We start from the raw sequence: 16821 nt of genomic DNA, 5'->3' as shown, positions 1-16821 counted from the left end.
CCAAAAAGAAATCACTCAAGACAATACCAATCATCAAGGTGTTATCCACTGGAAACGCAAATGTCCACTCTACCACTCCCTCAACTCAATGAGTTGATTTTACTAAGTGGTTGATTTGCTATCAAAAAGGCGGGGCAAGGGCTGGGAGACTGCCACTGGATGGTATCTAGCATCTGCATTCAAGGAGTGATCTAGGGACTTGATTTCAGGTTCCTGCTGTGAAGACAGAAGGTTAGTCGTCTTCTGCTTCCCACAGAGGGAGGGGACAAGTAGCTATTGCGAAAGGAGTACAGAATTCCGTCTTCTCTCTGGTAGGACTGGCCCTCAGAGGAAGTTATTGCACTCGAGCCTGACTCACAGGGGTTTTACCAGCGGCCTCACTGACCTGCGGAAGGGAGATACCCAACTCAGCTTCACTGAAAGGCTGAGATCTAGCACAGAGACCATAGAACGCTTCCCCTCCCCCACCCCTGCCAACCTATCACAATACTCTGTGCAATAACAAGGGATTACAACTGAAATTGCTGCAAGCCTCAGGCTCTATTTACGGAGTCTTTAGGAAAACCCAAAGACAACAGGGGAGACAAAAACAAGGACACAGAGAAAATTTTAGCCTCTGGTACCGCAGTTCCAGTAAATGGTAAATACAGCCTAACTCCTTGCCAAATAAACATAAAACCTCCCTGTAAGCTAGGAGGGATCTGTAAGGAAGATCTTCCCCTAGCCAGATGTGGCCTCTGCTCACTTGAGTGTTCTAGGTTCTCTGCTTAGAAAGGAACAAAGGAAGGAGAGATAGGACTGCGTGTTTGGGGGATTTAGGAAGGAGAGAAAATCACCTTCCTGCAAGTTCTACCCTCTTTCGACCTAATAGTCTCTGTTTATTCACAGGCAATTATCTACCCACAGTTCCTGTCCTCCTGTAAAACACACTGCAGCTGATGCTGTAGAGATTATAGAACCCAGTGTGTTTGTGTGTTACAAGTCATCAGGATTTCCATGAAGGCTTTAAAGTTTATTACAGTACTGAGTTCATGTAATTAATGCTAAATATTTGTGGGGATGATTTTATCTTGACAAATCTTACATGCTCAAGTGTTTCTCCAGAATCTTTGCCTAAGCCGCCTGCCAACGTGTGGGTGTCATGGGAGCAAATGTCTCCTGAGAAATAAGGACATCTAGCTTCCAGCTCTGGGCCTGCTACATTTGCTGTATAACCAAGGGATAAATTGTGTATGCGTTCTGGAGTTCAATTTTCCCATATGTAAAAGAGGATAATAATAGATCCCCTATCTCAGCCCCCAAATTAGGATTGAACAAAAGTATAATATCAATGCGCCATTATTAATGCCTGTAAAAAAAGAATATAAGTGTAGATACGACGTATATAAGGTGGGAGTAACAAAAGTCACTGAAATGAAATATAATTCTGATACAAATTAAAAGCCAATCCCCAGGATATATAAATGTTTTAGTAAAAGCCATGAATTTCTCCAAGTTTCATGTTATTTTTATGATTTCCATAATTTCTTGTGAAACTCAGCATTCCATCACTTTTTGCATCTCTCTCTATGGAACACCACTTATATTTTTAGTGTGTTTGGGGAAAAACAGAGTTTTGAAACTTGAAAACATCTTTGGGACACTCTAGGCAGTTTAAAATTGGCTGTATGTGGATTTTTCTTTAAAAGGAAACCAAATAAAACGTTCTTTACATGACAAACAAACAACCATCCATCCTGAGGGCAATATTTTTAGGAACCAAGTGTAAATGAATCAGAAACATCCATGGTGATTCTTTTTTCTCCACAACACAAAAGAAGTTAAAAATAGATTTCTCATCCCAAATGTAATTTGGATTTTATTTAATTACGAACAATTGTGCAAAATGTTGGAGCCATTTGAAGATCATATTACCCAGTTTGATCCCACATCTGTTTAAAAAATCTTACCATTTACATGTTACACACAAGTACTGGTTCACTGAGCAAGAATAAATCATTCCTGTGATCCAGGAGAAGTCAAAGTTGGAGAAATATAAGCATCAGTCATCTCAGGCATACTCACGAGGACAGGTGCTGTAAGAAGGAAAACACCAGGTTTAGGATTGATTCCTGATGTTCATGTGTTACTGGGAAGTAAGAGAAGCATCCACATTTGGAGACCTATGCTTGGGTTGGTGATCTGGGAGACTTCGAGTTCGAGTTCCATGAGGAACACACTGAGTTGATTAAAATGAAGAAAATGCATCTAATGCCCAGGTTACTCATATCTCCAAAATAATATGGAATGATATACAAGGCCAAAGAAGGCTGCGTGAGATGTGAACCAAGTGACAACTGGTTTGCATTGGATTGAGGCCTCTCCGTCTGCTCTTTGGTAGGCAGAAGAGCACAGTGGTTAAACAAAAGTAGATTTTGGATTCAATGCCCACCCTCATGGTGAGCAAATTCTTAACTGCTTCAATGGCCTCGTTTATAAAATTGTGCTAGTGATAGTACCAACACATTGGCTTGCTGCAAACATTTATTTTATTTAATTTTTATATACTTTGAAAGACTGACACAAGAGAGGGAACAGAGGCAGATAGAGTCCTTCTATCCATGGGTTCACTTCCCAAATAAAGACAGGGGAATATGCAAAAATAACACCATGCACAAGATACAGTCTAGGTACTTTGGGATGCATAGATTATGTTCGTAAATGATTACAACAACCGGAACAGGTGCATGGTGTTATTTTTGCATATTCCCCTGTCTCTATTGTGTTCCAAGACTACCCAATTGCCTTATTTCACTGTCTGGAACATTAGCTAGACTTTGTATTCTATCTACTAGCCCAGCCTCTAAGCATATCCCAAATAAAGCTCCTTCATACCTCCCCAAGTCCAACTTTATGAAGACTTTGTCAGTGTAAACTATTCAACCCAATGTGCATGTCAGGATCCCTGAGAGGGCCATATAAAATGCAGATCCTGATACAGAGGGTTTGACTATATCCATCGGAAATTCTGTAATTCTAGAAAGGTCTGATAATGTGGACCCAGAGACCACGACCACACAAGGCATTGGGTAACTGGCTATCCAAATTGACCATCATTTGCTTTATGAAGGGCCACTTGAATGATTGAGTGCTTTACTAAGACACTATCTGATATATATCTATATCTATATCTATATATCTAAATGAGATATATATATCATATATAATATATAATATATATTATCCTATATCTATATATCTATCTATGTATATATATATATGAGATTAGTTCTAGCAATCAGTTGTTGAATAGATTCCTCACATGGCTACATTTCTTCATATGAAAAAATTAAAATTAGGGACTCGTGCTGTGGTGCAGTGGGTTAAAGCCCTGGCCTGAAGCGCCAGTATCCCATATGGACACTGGTTCTAGACCCGGCTGCTCCTCTTCCGATCAAGCTCTCTGCTATGGCCTGGGATAGTAGTAGAAGATGGCCCAAGTCCTTGGGCCCCTGCACCCATGTGGGAGACCAGAAAAAAGCTCCTGGCTCCGGATTGGTGCAGCTCTGACTGTTGCGGCAATCTGGGGAGTGAACCAGTGGATGGAAGACCTCTCTCTCTGTCTCTACCTCTCTCTCTAACTGTGTCTTTCACATAAGTAGAATAAATAAATATTTTTTTAAAAAAGAAAAAAAGAAAAGTTAAAATTAATTACATTTATTCCAATTAAAATATTTGTGAGGTAAAACACCATAATATATGGCTCAGGGATCAATTTTACTTCTAATTTTACTGATCCAAAGTATGAAATGTGAAGCTGGAAATTTTAGGTCTTGACATAGACAAGGGGAAAGAGACTGTGTTAGAAACCCTGAAGTTACTAGAAAGAAAGTTTGTGATGTCAAGCCATTCAACAACTGCTTGGGGAAAGTGAATGGTAAATAAAAGCAGCATTTTCTTTTTCTACCAGTACATGTAAAATTCACATTCATTTAGAATCTCATTTTAAAATAAGGTTTTACAGATGTAATTTGTTAAGATGAGGTCATACTATATTAAAGTGAGCCCTAATCCAATAACTTACATGTTTGTAAGAAGTGACACACAGTGTCACTGTGCTATGGCACAGTAAGTTAGGCCGCCTCCCACAATGCCAGAATCCCACACTGGAGCCTGGGTTTGAGTCCTGAATGCTCCACTTCCAATCCAACTCTCTGCTGATGCTCCTGGGAAAGCAGTGGAGATGGCCCAAGTACTTGGGACCCTGCACACATGTAGGAAACTTGGTTGAAGTTACAGGCTCATGATTTCAGCCTGACTCAGCCCAGGCCACTGCAGTCATTTGGGATATGAAGTACACAGATGGAAGATCTCTTTCTCTCTGCCTTTCCCCTTCTTTCCATCACTACGCCTTTCAAATCAATAAAATAAATCTTTAAACCAAAAGGAGAAGTGACATAGAGACACAGAAGGACATAGAGGGGGCAGATGATGAGATGATACAAGAAGAATGCCAAGTGACAATGGAGGCAGAGATTGAAGTCATTCAGCCACAAACCAAGGAATATCAGTGACTGATGGCAAACAAAAGCCACGAGAGAGGCTGGGCAAAATTCTCATTCTGAGACTGCAAGATGGAATCAACCCTGCTGACACCTTGACTTTGGTTAAGATGAACTGAACTGGGAGAGAAAATTTCTGTTGTGTAAGCTGCCCTGCTGGTGATAATTTGTTAGAGCTTCTCTTGGGAAACCAATAACACCAAATCAACCTGGTTGCCAACTGATTCCCTGGAATCTAATATTTAAAGGACTTCTAAAGGTATTGGGGTGTAGCAGGTTAAGCCATGATCTGAAGAATGGGCATCCCATTTGGGTGACAGTTCAAGTTCTGGCTGTTCCACTTCCAACCCAGCTCCCTGTGAGCATAAGATGGCCCAAGTGCTTGGGCCCCTGCGACCACATTGGAGACCTAGAAGATACTCTTGGCTCTTGGCTCTTGGCTTTGGCTTGGCTGTGGTCATTGCAGCCATTTGGGGAGTAAACCAGCAGATGGAAGATCTCCCTCTCCCTCTCTCCTTCTCTCTATAACTCTTTCAAATATGTAAATAGATCCCTTTTTTAAGTAATAATTTTTAAAAAAGGCCTTTTAATGGTTTTCTTGTCTAGAAGTTGAGCTGGCAATGAGAAGTTAATTACATATATGGAGATGCTACGAGGGTGGGCCTGGCCTTCATGCTCTTAGATCACTAGTGATGGGGATGGGAAGGACAGCTCATTCCTCTTTCTTTCAGACTTCTCCCTTCAAATTAAAATCCGTTGAATGCTCTGGAAAGAAAATTCAATGAGTTTATCACTCAGCTTTCAGAACTGGCCAAATGGACCAAACAGAAAACTCTTGCATGGGGTGAGGTCTGTGTTGAGGCAAGTAGTAAAGGGAGACTCTGAAATGCAGGAAACACTAAATGCATGGTCTCTGGGATTATTCCACTGGACAAGATCTAATAGGACGATGAGAGATGGTCAGGTGGTGAGGAAGGGTGTGGTCAGAAAAGAGAATGAAGTGGTTGATGCCACTTTAACCTCCTTGTAGGCACATTTGCTCAGTGCTTTTTGTCTCTGTGTGGGCATCAAGTCCTGCCTGCTAGGCTTTCACAACCTCAGACAATTTGGAAACTTTTGCTTTGACTAGTTGGAAGCCTGAGATCCACATTTATCTCAAGAAAACAAACTCAATTAAGGAAAACATACTCCCCACCCATGATTATTCTATATTCAGTAACACTGGTTAAACATAGGCCTCCTGCCAAAAAGAATCTTCAGTCTGTTTAAACAGAATGAGGAAAATGCCTAAATTATTCTTTTCCCATTTCTAACCCAAAGCATTCATATCTTCTTTATTTCACCGCATGGTTAAAAGTAGTAACTTTTAGAAAGCACGCTTTATTTACAGAAATTAAAATATTCTATTTAGGTACTATAAACACACATCTAATCTGCTAAAGTTAGATGACAATTACATCACCAAGTGCTAAAGGGAAGTGTCACATTCTAAAGAAATTCAAGTTTTAACTTCTATGTAATGTTGATAATAGCAAAAGATTTGGAGTTGAAAGAAGTTTTTCAGTTTAAGTTCTGCAAATTACTAGGAACCTTCCAAACTCTTAAAAGTTTCTGAGCCTCTGTTTGTTAAAATTACTCGCAAGTTGACTGAGAAGACTTATCAACAGGTTTATATAAAATGTGATAGATTGCCTACCCAATAAATCATTTAGATTCTAAACACACAGATGATGAACAGAGAACTTCACAGCAAGCAGCAGCAGCATCTTCATCGTCTTCTGAAACCATCTTCCTCTCTGTAGGAAGTTCCTCTTTCTCTGATTATTTATGCTTCCTGAGTTACCTTTATAAATGGCATGCATGCAAGCTCACTTCACTCCTCACCAAATATGGGCTGTGTGTCCTGCAGCGATCACTTAGATGTTATCTTTTCAGAGTTCTGTGCTTACTTTTGTCTGTAGATAATCCGGAAATGTGTGTGTTCTAGTTCCTGGAGTTCCTGGTTTTGCTGCAGTTTAGACTCTAACTTGCCTTGTGTTCTAGTAGTGGAGACCACTGACAAATCCATTAATGCAGTTATTCCAAATTGGATTTATGTTATGAAGAAGATGTAGAATGAATGCAAGTATTGGGGACTGGTGCTGTGGCGCAACAGGCTAAGCTGTTGTTTGCGATTGGACTTTGGCATCCCATATCAGAGTGCTGGTTTGAGTCCCAGTTGCTATGCCTCTAATTCAGCTTCCTATTAATGCACCTGAGAAAGCAGCGGAACATGCCCCAAGTGCTTGGGCCCTTGCCACCCAGGTGGGAGACCCAAATGGGCTTCCTGGACCCTAGTTTCAGCCTGACCAAGCCCTGGCTGTTGCAGCCATTTGGGGAGTGAGTCAACAGATGGAAGACCTCTTTTTCTCTCTCTCTGTCTCCCTCTCTCACTGTTCCTCTGCTTTTCAAATAAATTTATTAGTATATCTTTAGAAAAGAAAAGAAAAATATAAGAAGCAACTTGAAATAGAAAAGGGAATTAAATGAAAAAGGTAGAGCAACTTGAATTGGCCAATCTGAGAAGGCCTCTCTGAAGAGGAATATTGAAGTTGAGACCAAAGGATGAGAAGGAGCCCTGTGAAAGTCAGTCCTGAAGGGAGGAATGTTCTAGAGAGACTTACCTGAGTAAATTGGCAGCCAAAGGGAGAAATGTTGAGACACAGTGAGGCTGAAGGAGGAGAGAGCTTGGAGAGGGGATGGGCCAAATCCCATGGGACCCTGCTGTGGCCAAGTGTCTGGATTTTATTCTCAAGTTGACAGCAAGCCATTAAAGGAAGTGAACACAAGTGTGACATGACTTGATTTATAGAGGATACATCAAAAAGTTCATGGGAAAATAGAATTAAAAGAGGGTTATTTTAGCACAAAAAATTTTTGAAATCCATGCATAGTTTTTTCATAACATGCATTTTCCATGAACTTTTTGAAAATTCCATGTGTTATCAAAAAGATCACTTGAGTTCTGTGAATAAAATGGTTTGGAGGAAGAAAGAATTAAAAACAAGGAAGCAGATGAAGCCATCACAGTGGTACCAGAGGTTAAGCCACTGAGTGCTATGTCAGTATCCCGTATGGGTCCCCATTTGAGTCCTGGCTGCTCACTTCTGATTGAGCTGCCTGCCAATGTGCCTGGAAAAACAGTGGTAAATGGCCTAAATCCTTGGGCCCCTGAACCCACGGGGGAGATCTAGATGGAATTCCAGGCTCCTGGCTTCCAACTGGCCTAGCCCTGGCCATGGCAACCATTAGGGGAGTGAATCAAGAGGATGGAGGGTCTCTCTTTCACCTTCTGTATCTCCATCTCTTATGTAATTATGCCTTTCAAATCAATAAATAAGTCTTAAATAAAAAACCATGGAAGTGCAACAGTGCTCCAGGCAAATGGCAAAGTTAGCAACAGAAGAAAATAAAGAAAAGCAGACATAGTTGAAATATTTTAGATTTACAGTAAAAATGATTCACCAAGGAGTTAGATGGGAGTAGCAATGAAAACTTGTTCACTGTGCAACCTCAGCCATTAGCACAATGCCTAGCACACAGTACTTGCTCAATAAAAATATTTTGAATTGATTATTTTTTCCTTGGAGTAAGAGCTAGGTCTCCTGAACTGATGATCAGGGAGAGAATGTAGAAGTGTAGAATTAATTCACTAGTTAACTAGTTTATTAATTAATGAAGACTCTAGAGGGTGTATGAAGAAAGAAAATACAACCAGACTCCATTCTGGAGAATCCAGGTAATGACTTTATTCTCAGTGGATCAAGGTTAAAGTCTGGCTCTCCCCTCAGGCAAATTTCCAGTAAGTATCTAAGGAAGTCCCAGGCCAGCAGAGGTAGAATTAAATGGTGAATACTGATGGAACAGTACATGGAAAAGACATTTTTCAAGTGATCTTATCATTTAGAAAATGATTTTTCATCATCTTCTAAGATGACTTTGGAGAAAAAAACTTAAGAATAAAGACCATGAAGCATATAGTCTGAAAATGATAGAACCAAGTGATTCTGTCTTGGCATGTTGGTTCGGATATTACAGAGGGCAATTTGCTAGCACTCTGTTTTAGCAAAACTACCGTATACTCACACAGACGTGTACTTTTTTTTTTTTTTTTAAATCAGGGCACTAAAAAGTCTGAGCTAGACAACATAACTCTTGCAAAGATTTTAAATAGGAAGCCAAATATTCTTATGCTTCAGACTGGTGAGGTTAGATAAAAATAGAATTATATTTTTAAATGCTAACACAAGTGATTGCAGACACCTGCACTTTCATTGGCACCAGTGGCTCAATGCGGGACCTTTTAGGGAAATCCTGACATTCTTGGAAAGAGATTTTGGCCATCCATATTTATTCCCATCGTTTTTCTCAAGATTGAATTTGTGGGCCATTTAAAAAAAAAATCCTACTCTTCACAGAGTTTTGTGTAGTGTCTGCTAAATTTCCCCTAAGTTAACTTAAAAATAAAATGTACGTGCCTTTTATGCTAATACCACTTGGAGTCTAAAAGTGGCAATGACAAGTTTGGTCTTGCTCTTTCTACACTGGCTGCAGTAGTTAGGCTTCAGAATGTGCCTGATGGATGGGCTTTGCTCTGGGAATGAGCCGCGTCATGGGTATCTCAATTCCACTTGATCAAAACAGTGATGTTTACAGTGTCTGTATGTTCTCTGTCCCTAATGATGGTTCTTTTCACCTCCCTTCCAGTCAAATGTTATCTGAATTATCAATAGGTTAAAAAACATTATGTTTATTAAGGGATGGGCCAACTATTGTAGAGATAAAAGGAAATACTAATAGCTTTTAAAGAGAAAAGATGGATAAGTCTAATGCATTGGCATGTGGCATGAGTGAACACCGACAGATTAAAAGGTCTTCGAAGGGGTCTCTCAAATCAGGCATCTGACTTCCCTTCCTCCTTCACCCAACCTCTGATCTTCTAGCAGTGCACTGAACTCAGGTGAGCACAGTATGGGAACAGTGTCCTCTGTGGGACACACACAGGCACACATCTTTCTTTGCAGCAGGATTTATTGTAAAAATGCACTGGGAATTGTTACTTTGTGTTGCAACTGCCTGCTCATCCCAACCTAGAATGAATAAATTCAAGATGTTTATAGTCCATTAATTTGATGTGCAGTCCAGAGTATGTATTTCACCTCTTTTGAAAGTTTTTTCTGACTCTCCACCCTTTATTCAAATAGAATCAATGGCTCCTTCCTTTGCATCACTTGGAGTCTAGACTGACTTTTCTGCCTTCCTTGTTACACAATCCCTTGTTACACTTAATTACATACAGTAGCCCCCCCTCTACCACTCTACAGATTCACTTTCCATTATTTCAGTTACCCAAGGTCAACCACAATATGAAAATACTAACTGGAAAGTTCCAGAAATAAATAATTCATAACTTTTAAATTGCACATCATTCTGAGTGTGATAGACTCTCATGCTGCCCCACTTCATCTTACCTGGAAGTAGAATCTTTCCTTTGTCTTGGGTATTCATATTATATACACTACCCACCCATTCATCACTTAGTACCAGTCTCTGTTGTCAGATTGACAGTTGAAGCATCACCATGCTTAGGTTCAAGTAGCCTAACACCACATCATGATGCCTACATCATTCACCTCAGGGAGTACAGGGCAGTAAGATATTTTGAAGAAAGAGACCACATTCACACAACTTTTATAACTGTATATTGGTACAATGGTTCTTTTTATTGTTCTTGATTCTATCTGCAGTTTCAGGTACTCACTAGGGGTCTTGGAATTTATTTACTGTGGATAACAGAATACTGTGTCATGTTGTCTGTTTCTCCTACCTGTATTCTTGAGACAAAGAACTGTGTTTTTATTTTATTTTCATTTTTACCCTTAGATGCATGATGTAGGAGCTATTTCAGTGTCCTACTTAAATGGAAATATCAAGAAAGGTTATGTACTGCATTAATCCCTGTTAAATCTTCCTCTCTCAAGGAACCATAAGCAGTGATTCACAAAATGAAACACTAACACATTCGTTGTTCTTTGCTGTTTCAAGTCATAAGGAGGAGGGTGGACAGTTTTGTGGAACCACACAGAACACATGACAATTGTAGCCAACCCCACATTGTCCCAACAGTGGAGAACAAGAGAAATTTGGCTCCTGAGATCCCAATGTACTCTACTTGGCACCATCTCTATGCACAGTGCTTCTAGCTTGAGAGAGAACCACTGTTGAAATTGTACATGGTTAGGCCGGCGCTGTGGTTCATTTGGCTAATCCTACCCCTGCGGCGCTGGCACCCCAGCTTCTGGTCCTGGTCGAGACGCCAGATTCTGTCCCTGTTGCTCCTCTTCCAGTCCAGCTCTCTGCTGTGGGCTGGGAAGGCAGTGGAAGATGGCCCAAGTGCTTGGGCCCTGCACCCGCATGGGAGACCAGGAGGAAGTACCTGGCTCCTGGCTTTGGATCGGTGCAGTGTGTCGGCTATAGCAGCCATTTGGGGGGTGAACCAATGGAAGGAAGACCTCTCTCTCTCTCTCTCTCTCTCTCTCTCACTGTCTAACTGGCTGTCAAAAAAAAAAGGAAAGAAAAATATTATACATGGTCAGACACCATGAGCACAACTCATGGCACTGTAGAAATAACTAGGTGTCTACTGCAACTGTTATTGTTACTGTTAGGAGGTAATGTCTTGGTATTCTTAAATCTGTAGCTGTAGAGGAAAAGAGTCAGTGGATTTCACTTCTCTTAAAAGAACTTTCCTTTTTTTTAAGAATTATTTTATTGAGTTCAAAGACAGAGTTACAGAGAGAAGTAGAGCCAGAGAGAAAGAGAGAGAGGTCTTCCATTCCACTGGTTCACTCCCCAAATGTCTGCAGTGGCCAGAGCTGATCTGATCTGAAGCCAGGAGCCAGGAGCTTCTTCCAGGTCTCCCACGTGGGTGCAGGGGCCCAAGGACTTGGGCTACATCATCTACTACTTTCTCAGGCCATAGCAGAGAGCTGGATAGGAAGTAGAGCAGCCAGGTCTTGAACCAGCACCAATATGGGATGCCAGTGCTGCAGCCCCAAAATAACTTTCTTGAGTTCTACCAGGAATTCAGCATCATCATTTCAAAAGAGCAATCCTAGGCAAATTAATTCCTTACCCCTCAATGTCCTTTCTCTGAAAGTGTAGCGTTTAAACCTTCATTCGGAGAGGGGGGGAGGGCTGGGTAGGGTGGTAAGTATCATTATGCTCTTAAAACTGTATATATGAAATACATGGAATTTGTTCCCTTTATATGAATAAAAGAAGTAAAAAATAAATGCACAAACCTTCATTTCAAGCTAACTTATATGACCAGGGCAGACCTTTTAATCTAATCAGGATTGTTAAGTCTCTGGCCAGGATTGAAATCTTCCTTGTGAAATAGATTTTTTAATACCACTGAAAACAGTGCCCTGTAAATGTCTGGTGAATTAAGGAATGAGATGAATGACATCTTGTTGAGGTGGATTCGTTTCTGAGAGGAGGAGTGTGGTGGGGGCAAGAGGTGCAGAGTCACCACACAGACCCCGGGAGTTGGGTGAAAGCAGGCCTAAGGAGAGCAACCCACAGACTCGTTTATTTCAGTTGCTATAGCTGCTTATATAGCCAAGGTAGCCAATCTGGTCAAGGGTCGGTCTATGCCCTAACCAATCACAGCCTGTTGCCAGGCAGTTTCCAAAGTCATACAGTTTACAGCCTGTTGTCAGTCAGGCTCTGTTGTCATGTGGTTTCCGAAGCCATCCAATCAAGGCCTGTTGCCAGGCAGTTTCTGTTGTCAGCGACTATCTTGGCATGACCTTCTCACCTTCTCATTCCACCACATTTCCCCCTTTTCATTTATTTTTGAGCAACGGGAGGCATGATTCTTGGCCATACCATTGTTGACCCCATTTCCATGTGGTCTCCGTATGTGGCTGTGCCTGTCTTAGGTTGTCCCCCAGGGGATCTTATGTTGTCTCCCAGAGGATCTTTGACTAACCAACGCTCAAAACAGGAGACCACAGGAGTGCTTGCTCAGATAGGGGCAGGAATGAGGAACAGTGGTAATCAGGAATGGCATGACCACACGCAGACTGTGGGCCATTTGAGTGGCTGACCAGAGCTAGTGGGGTATAAAGCAGTAATGGATGTGGCTGTGGGCAGTTCCTCAGGATCCACAGTCAACCTATGTTACTAGTTCATTTCTGACATTCTGACATTTTTTAAAAAGTCATTGTTGAGACCAGCAATGTAATTTGGGGCTTAGATTAAGAGTTAATGTTAAAACTAATGAAAAGAAAGAAAAAAAAAAACATGAAAAAATAAGATAACTTCAGAAGACAGCATGCTTTTATATCCTTAAGCAAAAGATAAGAGAAGAGAAAAATAGAATTGAACAAGGATTAAGTTTCTTTGAGACTCATCTTGATGTATAATAAAATTGATCATGTGTCCCTAAGAGCCATAAAGTAATTATCTGGATATAATAATTTGACAAGGAAATGCAATTCTCCCAGTGAATTTCAATATTCAAGAACAGGCATTATGGACTCCAGGGACAGAGAATAAAAATACAGATATAGACACAAGTGAAAGGAGGTCACTTACAGGCAAGTCCAAGAGAGTTTGCTGCTGCCTCCCCTCTTGAATTCCTTATCAGTTAGCATATGCTCTTTTATAGATTAAAAAAATTGAATCCTTGCACTTCTGTTAGGAGTTTACAGTTGAATGGATGATTGTTAAAATGATTGGACACTCTTCGGATGGATTCCAAAATCCTTTACTCACTGCTCTACAAAGAGCTACAGGATCTGTTTCTCCATCCCCTGCCTGAATTTTAATCCTCCTGCACCACTGGCCTTCATTTTCTTGAGTGCTTACTCCTTCTGTTTGAGAATCTTTACTTTTTGTTTGCATTTGCTTGGCCCATTCTCTCCCACAATCTCCTTTCTCCCTGTCGCCTAACCTTTTTTCACTTCTTTCTTGTGTATCCCTCATGTCCAGGCCAACAGGTCCCTTTTCTTATAGAAATCCCAATATAGCACCAGCCAGGGCTGCTCACCTTACACTGGGCTGAGCACTTGCTGCTGCCGAACATTGTTCTATACGCTTTGCGTTTGCCACCTCATTTAATCCCAACCACAAACATTGGCAGGAGGTACTGATGTAGCTAGGGAAACTGAACTAGAGAGAAATTAAGCAACTAGCCCACTGTCTCAGAGGTGGTAAGAGGAAGGACAGGTCTTCAGCCTTGTTGGTAGATTCCAGAGCCCACCATTCTCTCAATTACTTAGCTAAGTTGTGTTTTTCAGGAAATCCTATATGCGTACTTCGACCATCCTTCTCTTTGAAGTGTTTGTCCTCATAATTTTTGTAAAATTGTTTGCTTTTATTCTTGTTTTCCACTATAATCTTTAAGACAACAAGGTCAGTTACATCCCCTGCATCAAGTATTGTGTAGGGATTTTAGGGCTGCATATTTTAGACAGACTAGGTCTTGGTTCACTTAGTTAATTTTTTTTTTTTAGTGGAAACTGCTGATAGGATGTAGGATACCCCACATCTGACCAAACTTTCAAGAAACCAAATATAAAAGTGGCATAAGTTAGAGGAAGAGTAGAAGAAAGCAGTATTGTATTTTTGAGCTATGAGAGATGCTAAAGATCATCAAATTGAACATTTCATGCTACTATAGTTGATGTGGTAATGATCCTTAAGTGCGTAGGCCAGGTTTCTTCAACCCCATCTTCATCTGTTTTCAGCAGAAGCAAGAGAACAAGTAGCAACCCGAAGAATCTCCTGGCTGTTCTGCCAGGGCCGTCCTATCTGGTGTACTCTGCTGCTGTCAGGCAAAGATAAGACACGAGCACTTTAGAAAAGCCTCATGACTGTGGTACTGATGCCTCTCATCCAGTCTCCGGAAGACACAGTGACTGATAATAACTTCAGAAATGTCTTCCACTTACCAAATGTCTGAACTCCAACACAAATCGACAATCTTAAGACATCAAGCAATTATTTCACCAAAGTGTGAGGTCTGAACACAGGCTTCTGAGGAAAAAGCATTTTGCAAAGGTATTCCATTTGAAAAATAGCAAGGCAATTTTTGTGAAGATCAAAGGCTGATTTCAAATAAAAGACCTCCCTGAATATTTTTCCTTATTCTGGCATCTGAAATGTGCAGTCATAGGACTCCAAATTCAAAGGTTAAATAGAAAAACACTGTATGGAACAAGGGACTTGGAACCAGAACACTGGCCTCTTTCCAGCTATGACCTTGAGCAGCCAGTTGACCTCTCTGAGCCTCAGTGTTCACATCTGCAAAACAGGGCTAGTTCTTCAACAAATACCTGTAGAATATCGTCTGTGTGAGAGATATTCTGTGCCCTCCTGAATTATTTTCCCACCCATTGTTAATATGAAGTAAAATCCTTAGGGAAACTAGTCCTTCTGGAACTCCCTGGAAAAGGAATGTAATGGAGCTTGCAGTAGCTTTGAGTGCCTGCATGTTAGGGGTTAGTAGAGCCCTTGTGATGGGTTCTCGAAGATTCCACAGGCTGGGGCAAAGACTCAAAACCTCTTTCTCTTTCTCTTTTCCCAGGGTCAGAGTATTTACAGGCAAGATTCCTCAACGCTAACATAAGCACACATTTTGGGAAGCACTTATTCTCATGGAGATAATCTATCTTCAAACTCTTTGAATGTTTGAAGTGTTAGTAATTCCAAATGCTGCTGTCTCCTATTCTTTGACTCCTGTGGCTGCTGCTTTCCTTGAAGGGAGAGTTAGCACTCCTGCTGACCAGTACTCAGCAGCCAGGCGATTCTTTGGGTTACTACTTGTGCTGCTTTGTGGTGAGCTTGAATAGATTTGCTGTCGCCGAAGAGTGGATGCCAAGGCATATACAGGGTCCAGAATCATCAAGGACATTATAAGGTGACAAAAACTACAGGAGAGTGCATTATTAGTAGATGAAAATTTCATGGAGTAAGGGAGATAAATAACGAAAAAGACTGAACAACTGAAAACTGATTTTTTTCCCATCTCAGCATGTTTTTTTCCTCCCTACATAGACACAATTTGCTAGTATTACATACTAGTATTGCCTCTGGTAACCATATAATAAAATTAAAATGCATACAGTTTACTTTTGATAGTAGCAACAGTGCTAATCTTATTCCCATACTCCAAATTCTTTGAGCAATCCAGGGTATATGATCTATCCAGTAACACCCAATGTATTCATTTTGTGCAGTAGGATGAGTCTTGGAGCTGTGCTTTTAAGTGAGATACAGTATGTCCTGGTCTTTGTACATGGCCCAGTTCATTATTGCTTCTCATTCACCTTTCTTCATAATCCTGCTTTGCTACCCAGTAAACTTCAACTTCTCCAGTGTGAACTCTTATCAAACAGAGTTGGATTTGAATCCTAGTCTCACTAGTTGCTAACTGTAGGATTTGGGAAGTTACTTACACATCCCCAATTCTCCAACTTCTCCAATGTGAAGTGGGGATGATAGTTGCTCCCTGCCTCTTCATGGTGTGAATGCAATCAGTGGTGCAGGTGAAAGGACCATCATTTTTGGCCCATACCAAGTGTTCAGTACATGTTTTCTATACTGGTTTGCTGGATTTGAAAATGCAGAGGTGATATAATTCTGCTTATTTTACCCCCTAAGGCCAATGAGCATCTGGGATGATGAGTTTCTGCTTTCCCAGTAAATTTTTTTTATTTGTCTCATAGCATCACATCCCTAGTATACTGTTTATAGCCTTTGCATTACGCATGTGACTTGTATTTGTACTTATATTTCCTCTAGTTCTTTCTTCTTCATACCAGCAAATGCCTAGCCACATGGCATATGCTCAGTAAATATTCACTGCATTCAACGGAGAAGGTAATTTGAAAATGACTCTCTACATTGTTTTCAACTCAGTAAAGAAATCCATTGCTTTACATCATGCCTTTTAATCACCCCCCATTTGTTCCTTCTGATGGGGAAGTATATAAGTCAGCTTTAAAATTACTGTATCAAGTATCTCAGACAAGCTGTCTATGAGAGAAAGGGGTTATTTAGCTCCTAGGTTTAAAGCTGAAAAGGCATGATGCAGGCTTCAGCTCTGGTGAGGAGCCTATGGCAGATGGCAGAGCATGTGCAGAAGAAGCGTCACGTAACGAGCCAGGGAGAAGAGAGAGGAAGAGGGAGGGTCCAAACTCGGGCTTTCACCTTAGTCTTCTTGGAAGAA

The sequence above is a fragment of the Oryctolagus cuniculus genome, chromosome 11 (assembly GCF_964237555.1).
Source record: "Oryctolagus cuniculus chromosome 11, mOryCun1.1, whole genome shotgun sequence".
Taxonomy (NCBI): Eukaryota; Metazoa; Chordata; class Mammalia; order Lagomorpha; family Leporidae; genus Oryctolagus; species Oryctolagus cuniculus.
Note: the sequence above shows the minus strand (reverse complement) of the source record.